Here is a 12,788-nt window from a genome sequence, read left to right on the forward strand (position 1 = left end):
CCCCTTGCATTCAGGACCCAAAAGTCGAGTAGCCTCCTTTCTGTGAGATAATAAGCTGTGTTCAGCATTAGTGAAGAGTGTTTCTGGCTATTTCAGAAAGAGGTAATTTTATTCTTTTCACTCCATTATTCTACTAGCTGTTAAGGCTTGGCTGTCTGATGGATCTTGACAGGCACGGGCATGGTGCTGGCAGAGCTGCAAAGCTCTGTGTTAATCCAGCGGGAATTGATCTAACTACCGTCCCCAGCCCTTCAAGGGGACATGAGTGAGGCTGACAGGTCCCCAGCACACTGGAGCATGAGGTGCACATGTACCTTTAGGGCTGCTCTGCTTTTCAGGCCTGCAATGGGATCCTGCCCTTTGCAGAGCGATCCGGAGGAGCCGAGGTCCGTGCTCTGTGCCGGGGCAGGGGGCTGGCTGGCCCCGTACTGCATCCCGGTCTGACACCGGATCCAGCTGCCATTCAATCAATTCACACTCATCCGCCTTGTCTTTCCAGTTAGAGCTTCTTGGCTCTCTACCAGTAACAGAACTGGGGCAATTGGTAACAACTGGACCTGTGCCTGTGTGAGAAGGACACATACTGCTCCCGTGATGAAGCAGCACCATTGGTAGAGTTGCGTCAGTTGAGATTTCACCCAGATGCACATATGCCACATATGCGTTATGAGGGGCATGGAAATATATATAAAAAAAATCTACTTTATGAATTTAACAATAGTTTGTGTTATGTTTGCCTTAGCACGGATACAGGCACTTAAGTCCTCCTGTAGATAGCCTATGGTCTGAATGATGTCCTCTACTCAGTTTGTTGCAGAAGCCCTATAGTTACACCACATCACCTCTGGACTTCAGTGGCCATGTCCTGGGTGGCTTGTGGTGACATGTGGTCCATCAGAGCCTTAAAAATATTTAAGCATCTTTAATGGGTTGCAAGGTATTTCAGCGTCAGAGAAGAAGGCAGGGAAATGATTCATTCATCCGAGTGGGATGCACAAATGTACAACTCATGCAACAACTCTTGCGTATTTCATTTTCTTTTAATTAAATGCAGCTTACAGAAGATTTTAGAGTCCTTCCAGGATTAGTGTTGCTCTTGCTTCATGAAAGCTCTAATCGGCTCCTGAGCTCAATGTACTCTATTAAAAGTTAATATTCAGTCATATGCATTGCTCTCTGTTGTGACCTTCTGGCCATTAATCTGTTAAAAAATCCAAATGTGGTCCCAAAGAAAGACAGGCATTGAATTGTGACTAGATTTAAAGGAGCCTTTTCATTCATTTGAAGCACGTTCAATGTCACGGTGCAGCATGAAGGATAAAGAAACAAAAGCTTTAAAATATATACTAACTGGGATCCCAGATGCTCGACATAGTTGGAGGACAAAAGAAAAGAAATTAAAACCCAACCATCCACCCACATTCCCCTGAGAACAAGAGCATAAGCCTAGAAATCCCCACACCTGGGTTTCTGGACGCTTGGTGCACACAGCCAGGGGAGGTGACTGTCCCACTGATGTTGGGGTCAGACCTGCAATATCGCAGATATTCTGCTGTGTGGCTTTCAGTGTCTGGTGATTCAGCCTCCCCCCGTGCAGACCAGCCCTTAGAGGGACCCACTGACCTCCCTCCTCATCCTTAATGGGATACGTGGGACTCTGCACGTACACACAGATGTACAGGCTGATTCCAACATACAGCTACTGTGTGTGAGCCCACTTCATCCATACGCTTCAAACTCGTCATTTGTTTATACATTCTAGTAGATTAATATTTGTTATTTAAATTGTAGAAGTACTTAGGAGCCCCAGTCCTGGACTGAACCCTGCTGTGTGCTAGGAGTTAAAAGCAGGAAAAAGGTAGTCTTGTTAATCCATGCTGTTGCGTGGAACCCTGTTTGCAATCAGCTAGCATTTAGCCACTTATAGCACATTTTACACGTGTCCGTAATATGCCTACAGACTAAATATTCATCATTTATTAACATCTGATATCCCATTTATAAACACACTCTCAATGCAAAGAGCTAGTCTCATGCGAACGCTATTTAAAAAAACCCTCTGTATGCAGAAGTCTAATATCACTAAGAACTGGCAGCGAGGAATTGGCTTCCATTTATTTTTTTCTTGATTTGAAACCTAAGTAGGGTGGCCACGGGCCTAATCCAAACACTGATGCTGCAGGAACATGCATTGCGTTGGCAGCGGGGGGATGTGGCTCTCGTTCTCTTCCTTTTCCCTCCCCCTCCTTGCTAAATCTGCACTTGTTTAAAGGACAGAATGTACAGATCCCATATGTTTGTTAGCGGTTAGGTTGGTTTTTTTTTTTCAAAAACGATTATTGACATTGCTTTAGTATGAAATGGTATGATTTGTGAGTTTATAGGGTATAAAATATAAATGACAAAAATGCCAGCTTGATGTGAAGTGGATGTGAGACTGTGCAGCAGAGATTGGAGCTGTACGTCATTAAACTGTATGGCTGAATGAGTTCTGCTACGTGCACCGAGGAGGCAAGCAATGGATTAAGTAAATTGGAACTATTCTACAAAATGCCAGAGATAAAACAAAGCTTCAAAAATGAACAAAAGGGACAAGTTATTAATTACAAGAGAGAGAGCTAAATGAAATCGGCTCCATCTGGAAAACCAGGAAAGCCCTAATAATCAGCATTACTGGGCTTGGCCAGGCTGCTGCAGTGTAATATTCAGAATAACTCTGAATTACATCTGGCCCCAAAACACACAGCTCCTGCCAGAATGCCTGCATAGACAAATGTCCTTTCTCTGTAGCTGGACAATGTGGGAATTTGATGGAATCTCTTTCAAATGAATCCTTGGAAGATACCTAAGCAACTGCAGTACTTTTGCATTTATATATATATATTTATTTATTTATTTATACAGTGCATGTATATATAGTGAAGGTAAGGAGGAAACTGCCTACTGATCCACTGTTGGCGTGTTTGATGTTGTCATAGCTCAAATGAATCTTTACTAACTGCTTACACAGGCGAAAGGGCTGCACAGCCACCTCCCTTCCCTGGGGAATTGAAGAGGCATTATCCTGCTGCTGAGGGCGCCCAATGCTCACACCTTCCTGTGCTTTCTTCTGTCCTCCTCCCGAGCCACGTCTCTGGACCAGGTAAAAATGAATTCACTCCTAGGTGTCTGCTAGAGCTGCTTTATTAGTTAAGTAGAAACTCCTGCTCAACAGTGACCTCTTAGATTGCAGAAAGGAAGCGAACAGCTTCAAAGGATCTCTCTGACCTCTGGCACCAGGAGGAGAGCCACGGTCACTGCCAAAGCCTAAGCAATGACAGGGTTAAAATGTAGAGAGAACACATTTTAGTACTGTGGAGCCTTGAACAGATATCCTGGCTCTGATGCTTCATTCGTTTTGGTTTTAGCTTTCTTTTCTCTATTGTATTAAAGTCAAGGGAAGATCAACATGGGTGAAAACAGGTTTGGCTTTGAAATTTTTACTATCCGTGGACTCAAATTCTTGTCCAGGAGTAAATCTGATAAAGCTAACGAGTCCTGGCATCAGATGATATCTGCCTGACGCTGTCGGCATCTTCAGCATTGCAAATGGTGACTAGTTTTGGGTTTTAATTTTAAATCATCTGATTTATTGGAGAGGTGAAATTCAGTTAAATCGACCTCTGGTGGTTGGGACTCGTGTAGCTTGGTGTCCTTTTGCTCCAAGAGTAACCATTCAGTCAGCAGAGGAGGTGAAATAACATCTCACGACATTTGAGCTGTTCTGGTATTTACTGGTGGCTACGACGGAAACCAAACACACACAGAGGGAAATGGAAAAGGACAGAAGTAAAATGTGTATTAATTTTCCATGGAGCAACAGAAACACCAAAGAAGGAGCAAATGGGTGCACCATGTTTCCCATGGACAGCTGACCATCTTTATGTGGTTCAGCATAAGTCAGTGTGTAATTAAGTCAAGCTGTCCCGGTTTAAGCATGTTAACATATGGAGGAATGTACCAGTGTATTCAGTTAAATTGTGCGTGAAGCAAACACGAAATCATATTGAAATTGTTAATGTAAATTCCTTCTTTAAATATGATGATCTCTAGTGGATTGTGGTAAATCCACACTTTGCGCAGGCATTCACACCTGCACTCATACAGTCCAAAATGCACTGAATGCCTCCACTCAGTCAGAATGGTTTCATGCGCTCCTGCTAGGATACTCCAACGTCTGGGATAGTGAAGGATCAGTCCATGCTATTCCATGGAAAAAATGCATTTAAAAAAATTTTGTTTAGCTCATTGCAGCAGTTTTGGTATGCCACCACTCAGTTTGTTTGGCCTGATGTAAACTAAGATAGCCGTTTCCTCATGTGAGTAGTTCTTGCTGGTCACCAGCACTGTTCATCGTCTATGATGGGGTAAGACAGCAGTGCAACTCCTTCCCCACAAGACAGCACACCAGGCAAGACAACCTGCTCATGGTCAGTACAGGTTTATTCACGTTTTGGGAGAGGTGCTTTTAAGCTTTGACGTTGCTGCCCCATAATCATGGTGGTGGGAAGGTGGGTGAATGATCCTGACTCACAGACGGGCAAGACTCTGTGGTTTCAGCTGACTTTCCCCTTGCGTTTTTTGTGCTGTTGGAAACAAACAGAGAGAGCAACAGCAGAAGAGCGTCTGTGGAACAGACCTCCTCCTTGCATATTTTACTGAACGTGGCCACCACCAAAACAACCCGTCCACAAACCAGTGCAATGTGCTGTATAAACTATAAGGTACTAGCACATAACCGAGCCGCTTGTGACACCGTGACATGCCTAATGCTATCAGCTTAGTTTAGTTCTACAGGGTAGGCTGTGCATGAATCCTGCTCTTACACCAAGCTAAAGTTTTCAAGAAGACAAAGCACAGTGTGGGCCAGTCCACAAGCAGAGCTGACCTGCTAAACTATGCAAGTGCAACAGCTGCTCCAGTAATGTAAGTGGGAATCAAAACTTGCTGAGATTTGCAGAGCTTTATGTGGTTGTCATTGGTTTTCTTGGCTGGTAATGCAAGAAGAAAATAATAACATTTGAGTCATCTGAACCTACCATAATAATAATAATAATAATAATAACAGGATTCCAAAGGTTTTATTTTGTGTATCCTGCTATTATTGACTTGTCCTTTGAAATGATTTTTCTGAAAATAATAGAGCTTCTTTTTTCACTGGGGATTGGGGCCAGATTCATTTGTCCTCTACCTTCTGAAAAGAGGAAGAGGAAAAAAGCCAGGCAATCACCATTTTGACTTCTGGAATTTATCATTTCAGTGCAGGTCTAACTACAGAACTCACAATCTGCATTTCAAAGGTTTCAGACTTCTCACAGTTTCTTAGTAAATTATATTTAACAGTCATCTCCCTTGACAGTTAAGGATCACACATCCCATCAGAAATAGGGACTTTCATGACACTGGAAAACTTCTGATTACACTGTATGATTCTTCTTTTCACCTGTATTCAGACAACACAGGTTTGGAGACACAAAAAAAATCTGGTAGGAATCCAAAACCTCTGTAACAACCCCCCGGGCCTGGGATTTGTCTAACAGTTTGCTATTAGAGAGTTCTTTGGCTGGAAAGAAGTACCAGGCAGAGTTTCCCTTGTTCCAGTTCTTGGGGTATTTTTTTTTTCTTTTTTCTTTTTCTTTTAAATTGGCACTTATTGTCAAGATGATGGAAGCTTCAGGGGAGGGCATAGGTTGCCAGGTTCTCAAAGCTTGCACTGATTTCTTGCAGAAGGTGTTCCTTCCCCAGCACCTTCCTAGCAGGAATGAACAACAATAGTATGAATAATAGTAGTAACAACAATAATAAAAACATTCAAATCTGTGATTTTTCCATTTGGGTCCAAATCACCCCTAAAAGATGCAGCAGAGTGTTTTAGCTTGTATGGAAAAGACCCAAAACTGTGTCAGGAGATGTCAGGCTCAGTCCTTTGCTGTTCTTGACTTCTGCTGGGTGCAGCAATGACAGGGAAGCTCTGATTTCCCAGTTGCAAAGTGTGATTACTCAGCATCAAAGGCAGTCAGTGCCAATTAGCGTGAATTAGGGCAGGCCCAGAGCTGTGCGTTGGCTACGGCAGCCTGTCCCAGAGGGACACTGCCTGGTTTAGAAGCCTGGTGCGGAACTGGCTCATCAAGCAAGCCAGGTAGTTCAATCAAGTTTGTTTAGCCCAACTGCACCAATTTACTGCAGCCAAATAGCTGGCCCACAGCATGTCTGTGTTCCTGGATGGCTAAAAGTCACCCTTCACATTTCTGTTCCTGTTTGAGAGCTCCAAGACCGCATATTTCAGTAGTGCCTCTGCAAAGCAGCTATTGTTTTTATCGTTTCAGTGGTTTAGTTGTGAAATTCATGCTTGAGGAGGAAGGGAGAAAAGTCCCAAAGCAGCCAACCAAGGTAAACAGCATCTCCTCAGTCATGATTCTTTCCTGCTGTCACTTCTGTGCCATTATAACTCCCTGGGAAACTATCTCCATGCCTTAAACATCAGATATTCACTAACACCCTTGTAGAGAACTGATGAGATGAAAATGATATATCAAATTCAAGGCTGGAAGTGAATCAAGGCCATTGGTTTGATCAGCGTCTCCTTTCCATCACCAACAGAGAAATCAAGAGAATGAGCACCTTCCTCATTAGCAGGTGGTAATGGAGATGATAGCCAAATTTAAAGAGGAGAGAGGGAAAGCATATTCCCTAAGGTTAATAACCTCAGCTAATGTAATGATGTGGCTTTATCGGAGTCAGTTGTAGGTAAAACTGGGCTGGGAATCTTTTGCTTTCTCACTGCATGGCTAGGCCTAACGAGGATGTGAATGGTTAACAGCACAACTGCTAGTCCCCTTTGTATTTATCTGTATGACCATAAGTAATGCATATTTTGAGCAATTGCATCCAAAATGAACAGATCTGTGAGAGGAGATGGATCACTTACAGAGCAGAACAGGAAGAGCCTGCAGCTGTCTTCCAAAAGCATGGGGTAGTTATTTGCTAGGTCCTAGTGCCATTCCCAGCGTATCCTGAGGCTTGAACACTTAATCAGCACGATTATCATTACACAAATGCTGCCAGCGAGTTTGATTTGCACATTTATACTTTTTCACTAAATGAATAACCTTTCCAAAACCCCGTGATGTTTGAGCCTCTGTCATAATTCTTCTGCATTTTGGACGGCTTTCCTGCCTGCTTGGGGTTTGGCGTTTGTGTAAAGAGGTGTAATAAGAAAAGTTATTCACAGGAGAGTGTAAGATAAAGCAGGCAGCTCAGCCTGATTTAGCTAAGGCCCCATTCTCCTGGGGCTGAAGCCTGGCCATGGTGTGAGCAGATGCAGCAGTTCCTATTGCTATTTCAGGGGGAACTGTATCTGCTTAGAATAGGGGAGGGATTTTATTCCGGGCAAGCAGATGTTTTGTCGAAGTGGTGTAAGCTGCAGGGAACTGTGCTGGGTCTGTATATTTTCATTGTCCTTGGAACTCAGTGGGTGCATCGCTGCTGCCTTGCGACAGCTTTCCTTTTTGGCATGCTCCAGGCCAAATACTCTGGGATCCCACCCTGCTTTGGCCCCAGAAGGTCCCTGCTGGCGTGACAACAGCCCAAGCTGAGATTTAGGGGAGTATCTCAGAAGCACCCTCCCTTTCATCAGTCTTTAAGCACCTTTTTGGGCACAGTGAACAACCAACAACCAGCGAGTGACTCGGCTAAGCTTCCTGGTCTTGGTTTTGTAGCACAGGTTCTCTCTGCCCCTCTTTGGAAGCTGGATGGGGAAGACCAAGTGCCCCAGAAGCAGTGCCGAGCCCCAGGTCACTCCAGTGCTTTATGCAAATCCCTTCCTAGAGCTCCATCTCTGCCATAAGGGCTCTGCAAAGCATGTGTAAGTGCCTGTGCCTTTCTTCTTTGCCTCAGCTTTCAATTTATGGTTGAATGCCACCAGAACATAGCACGGAGCCTTCTAAGGAGCCCAGGGTCCTCTCCCTCCCTTTACAGCCTTGGTTCTTGGCTTCTCTGAATCACAAAATGTCCCTTTCCCTGCAGCCAACTTCACTGCTCTTTCTCCTGTTTCTTCTCCATTTCTCTCCTTTCTCTTAAATAGTTGGCAGGAGGCCCTTTCTTTCATAACTTCCAGTCATTTTTGCCAGGTGACCCTGTGAGTAATCTCCCCCAACAAATAAGCAAAGGCCTGGTTAAAAGACCACTTCTGGCAGGAAGAATATTCTCCTTTTGAACCCCCTCATTATTTTCTTCAGTGGGTCTCTCAAGCAAATAACATGAAATCCGGATCACCCGCATACCCAGACCAGACAGCTCTGTGGCACGCACACGGTTCTTATTTCCCACCCCAGTGAACGGCTCTGGGAAGAAGTTAACCTCTTAAGGCCAGGAAAAAGGCAGCAGAAGACTTAATAGCTTCAGTGATTCACAGACAATATTCCGTAAAGTGGCATGGCAATTGCCTTTATTCCCCAGAGCCAAGCACACCATTTTTTTTTTTTTTTGGTCAAGTTTCACCCAACAGGCATTTTAAATGTCACGGTTTATATCCTAGATGAATTTCACTTGTCAGTGTTGTTGCTAAGACAGACCATATTGTGGCATCAATTTTTAATCAGGCTGTTCCTTCAAACTCAACAGGGAGTTCTGCCTGAGGTCTGCTAGGGGTATAAATCAAGAAGTTGTGCTGTTAGCATTTTTTTATTACTCACTTTATGCCTCTCTGTGAAAAGGAAGGAAGATAAAAGGAGAGGGAGAGAGTTTAACTGAAAAATTAACTAAATATTACACCCTTTCTGATTAAATCTGTCTACTTTACACCCATGAAAGTGCAGCATCAGCTCCCCTTGGAACTCAGTTTGTTCCTCCTCCCGGCACTTAGATGCTTGAGTTTGGTACCCCTGACATTTGCCTGGCGAGGAGCCGGATGCTTGACCCCGAAGTCTGGCATGTGGACCACGTGGGCTGAGGAATCAGCAGACTGCTGCTCCATCATCTTTCTGACCGTGTCGTGCCGGTATCCGCTCTGTTTTCCAGGACAAAGAACACTCCCCGAATCTCCCGGCCCCACCTAACCCTTTGCTCTGGATGCAGTTCAAGTCCGCACAGAGTGTATCAGTGCATTGTTTTTGTGGGCAGCTGGAAAACCTCAGGAATGAATGGAAACAGACGGTTACAGACCAGCTAAATTGCACTCTCTCCTCTCAACAGAAAAGGACTGCAGTCGGGGTGCCTTCCTAAAACAGGAATGGGACGAACACCGCTGCAAACTCGGTCGGGGAGGTGAAAAGGAGAACAGAGATGAGAAAAGATTTATTCATCAAACAAACTGTGGAGTGTGCTCGGGAAATGAAAGCAGACTGACATCCTGTTACCTTATCTGCAATGCTGCTATCAGTGCATGGCATCGGGCTTCCTTGCCCTTGCTTCCACAGCTGCCCTTTTGTGCCTCCCCAACAGAAAGATCAGTCACCATCCAGTGTTTTGCACGTTCACTGTGCCATCGATTTCAGCAGGAATTTTCTTAGCAATGGCACTGTGGGCCCAATGCTGCTGCTGCTGCTGCACGTCCCAGTTCTATTCAGCCTAAGAGCACCAAGAGAGACAGACTGTGCCCACTGGTGAGCCCAAACTCCACAGCGCACGCTTATCCTGAGCAATCAGGTAGAAGTAAAATTCAGTCCTAAGGGTGAAAGTATTTAAGAGGGCAAAGCCACATATCTTGTGAGGTGCATGAGAAATGCACCTTATAAATAACATAAACTACCAAAGAAAAAGCAAAGTATAGGTGTGTCATGGGAATATTTTCTTTACAAATCCAACCTGGGATGCTGCCTTTGAGCAGCTCAAGATGCACAGATGGTTGCAGTCCTCACGGTAAGTTGAATATTTACCCTGGTGTCCTTCTGTTTACCAAGGATTGGTGGGGTATTTGATAGAAAAAATGATGAAGAACAGCACTGGCTCTAAACAAGCTCTGGCAGGGGCACAGAAAAGGGCAGAAGCTTTGACATCCCTTGGGATGGTCCTATTTACTCCTACCGCCAGAAACACCCATCTAAGTCCTTCCCTGTCGTTCTCAGACCTGTTGGAAAAGGTTTACAGTTCCTGTGTTCCCTCTGTCAGAAGTGGGGGCAGCCCTGGAAGCCTGGCACAAAGCTCAGCGAAGGCTGTAGAAGATTATTCTGTTTCGGTTCATGGGTTTGGTATCAGTTGTTCATATAACTTTTAGCAGCAATGACGTGTAAGAAGTTGTGAATGTTCCCCCCTTACCTAAGGTAACACAATGATTCGGCTCTGCTAACGATGAGGCAGACAAACAACTGAGAAATCTTCCAGGGGCCAGATGTGAATGCAATTGTTAAAATACTGCCTGGGTCACTGGTTGCAACTTCAGCATTTTTAGAAATTTGTTTTTGTACCAATGTCAAAGGCACTGGGGCACTCTGCTTGCATCAGTACAAATCTGGATTAATGCAGTTAAAGCCAGCAGAGTTGTATCCGTGCAAAATCAGTTAAAACAGGCTCAGAATCAGACTCAGCAAGTTACCCTTGTGTCACTTAGTAAGACATATTTCTTTTGGCTTCCATTTAGATTTGGTCCTTAAGGAGCCTGTCATAAGAGATATATGGTCTGGGCAAGAGGCCAGCTTACCGTCTGGAAGAAACAGCAGGGCTCCCATCGAAGTAGGGAACAGGGTAAAATGAGCTTTTGACTATTATTTTGTAATTTTGTAAATATTTGTAATTTTGAATTATGCAGTAAAGTTCCCACTATGCAGTGACATGATGGAAGGGCCTTGCCGTCTATAGGCTATGCGAGGGGAAACCTGTTTACAGTAATCTTTGAAACAGCTGCTGTGAGATCTTACACTTCCTGGAGTGTAGCATCTTAAAAATTTCTAGGAAATTGTGACTGCTTTCTTAGCCAGAGATAAGATGCCTTCACAGCAGTGGTTTTAAGTCATTTTTTCATCGCAGCAAAAAGTTAATGAGATTTCCCTGCCTTTTCTGAGTTCATGGCTAAATTCCTGTCCCTGCCAGGGACTGACACTGGGGTTAGGTACTAAGACCCCATTTGTATCAACCAGCCATATTACCACCACCTAACCATTCATTAGGTCATCGAATACCACTTGATTTTCCAGGTCCCCAGCTTTTAGACTCCTTCCATTGATTAGTAGTCCATGCACCTAGGCAAAGCAGCAGTGGGCAGCAGAGATGTACATGGGTTTTGCAGACAGGTATTCTTGTTACAGCAGTATAGGAATGCTAGAAAACCAAATATTTTCAAAAACAACTGCTTTGGAAACGCTGCTTCAGATCTGATTAAAAACCAAAAGGACTTTATAGATGTTTATAGGAAATCCTAGGGTAAGTGACAGTTTCCAACAATCTTTTGTCCTGTAGGGGAATTTGCCAAACCCAAGCTAGACTTCTGAGCACTCCAGGACATTTTAAGCTGCAAAGGATCCACACTCCTCTGAGGGAAGGAAGAACTGTGTTACCTGCAAAAGAAACCAATTGCAGAGGGGTCAGAAGGAACTACAATGCTGATTTATGTCGTGAAGCATGGGTCTGACGTCTGAAAGGATAACTTCAGATGGTGTGCAGAACTGCACGTACAGGCACTCTGCCCAGGGCTTCTGAAGGCTTTTGGATGACCCTGGAAGAATGTATGAAATTCCAGAGTAGGCAGATGGGGAGGGTCTATATGCCTTCCAAAACGGTTTTTTGTGTTTCCTAATACCATTGGCAATACTACGGTTATCTGTGTACCTCCACATGTGCTTCTCCAGTCTCATACACTGGTGCTCTATGGGTTAGGGTTTTGTGAAGCCCGATTCTGCACTCCAGCTACAGCTGTTTTAGGCATCATGGTGAGCAGTACAGGCACAAACCATCCCTCCTGCACTGCCTACAGGAGGACAGCCACAGCTCGCAGGCTGGGAGGGAACCACGGTGTACTCAAACAGGTCTAATCTGGGTGGCAAGAAGACTGCTTCTAAAGAGCATGTGGTTCCACATGTAGAACAAGAAGACTGCGGCTGATCTATGGACCAAACCAACCCTTGCTTTCAAAGAGGCCCCAAACAGTATTACACACAGCCTCGATGTAATGCATGGTCACAGCCTTCCCCAGCGCTGTGACTGGGGTGCAAAGCCCCACGTGGATCCAGAGCTACACAGTGGTCTACGATAAATTTTGAGGGCTGGTGAGGTCCCACTGGTATGAATTGTTAGGGAATTTCTTTGTTAAACTCTTGGCCACAACAGCATCCTGTGGCAATGAGTTCCACAGGCTGATTACACGTTGCTGGGAAGGTATTTCCTTTCAGGACTGTTAGTTATCTGGCTTCCATTGACTTGCCCTCATACTTGTGGCATCAGGCTGGGAAGGCAAGACATTTTATCCGACAAAGCTATGCTGTGGCATTTTAAAACAAAGCTCTGTGCCCATCTTTTAGCTGAAGTAGAAGTATGGCTCTATCAGGGAAAGCTGACTATTGCTGTTCCTGGACTTATCAAAGGATGGAGGGAAGAGAAGGAGTGGGCAGCTTCTCCCCTCCGTTTGAGCACTTGCTGGGTCTGTGGGGCAGGGCCTGGCCATGGACTAATCCAGAAGCTCTGCTGACTTCTGCTCCTCCACCCTCACTTCAGAGTAAGACTAATTCTGCTTGAGTTTTGATCATTAAATCCATGTAAAATGAATCTGCCTTCACCAATGCCAACTCTTAATGCAAGTGAAGCTACTTAGATGTCCATGT

The sequence above is a fragment of the Falco peregrinus genome, chromosome 5 (assembly GCF_023634155.1).
Source record: "Falco peregrinus isolate bFalPer1 chromosome 5, bFalPer1.pri, whole genome shotgun sequence".
NCBI lineage: Eukaryota > Metazoa > Chordata > Aves > Falconiformes > Falconidae > Falco > Falco peregrinus.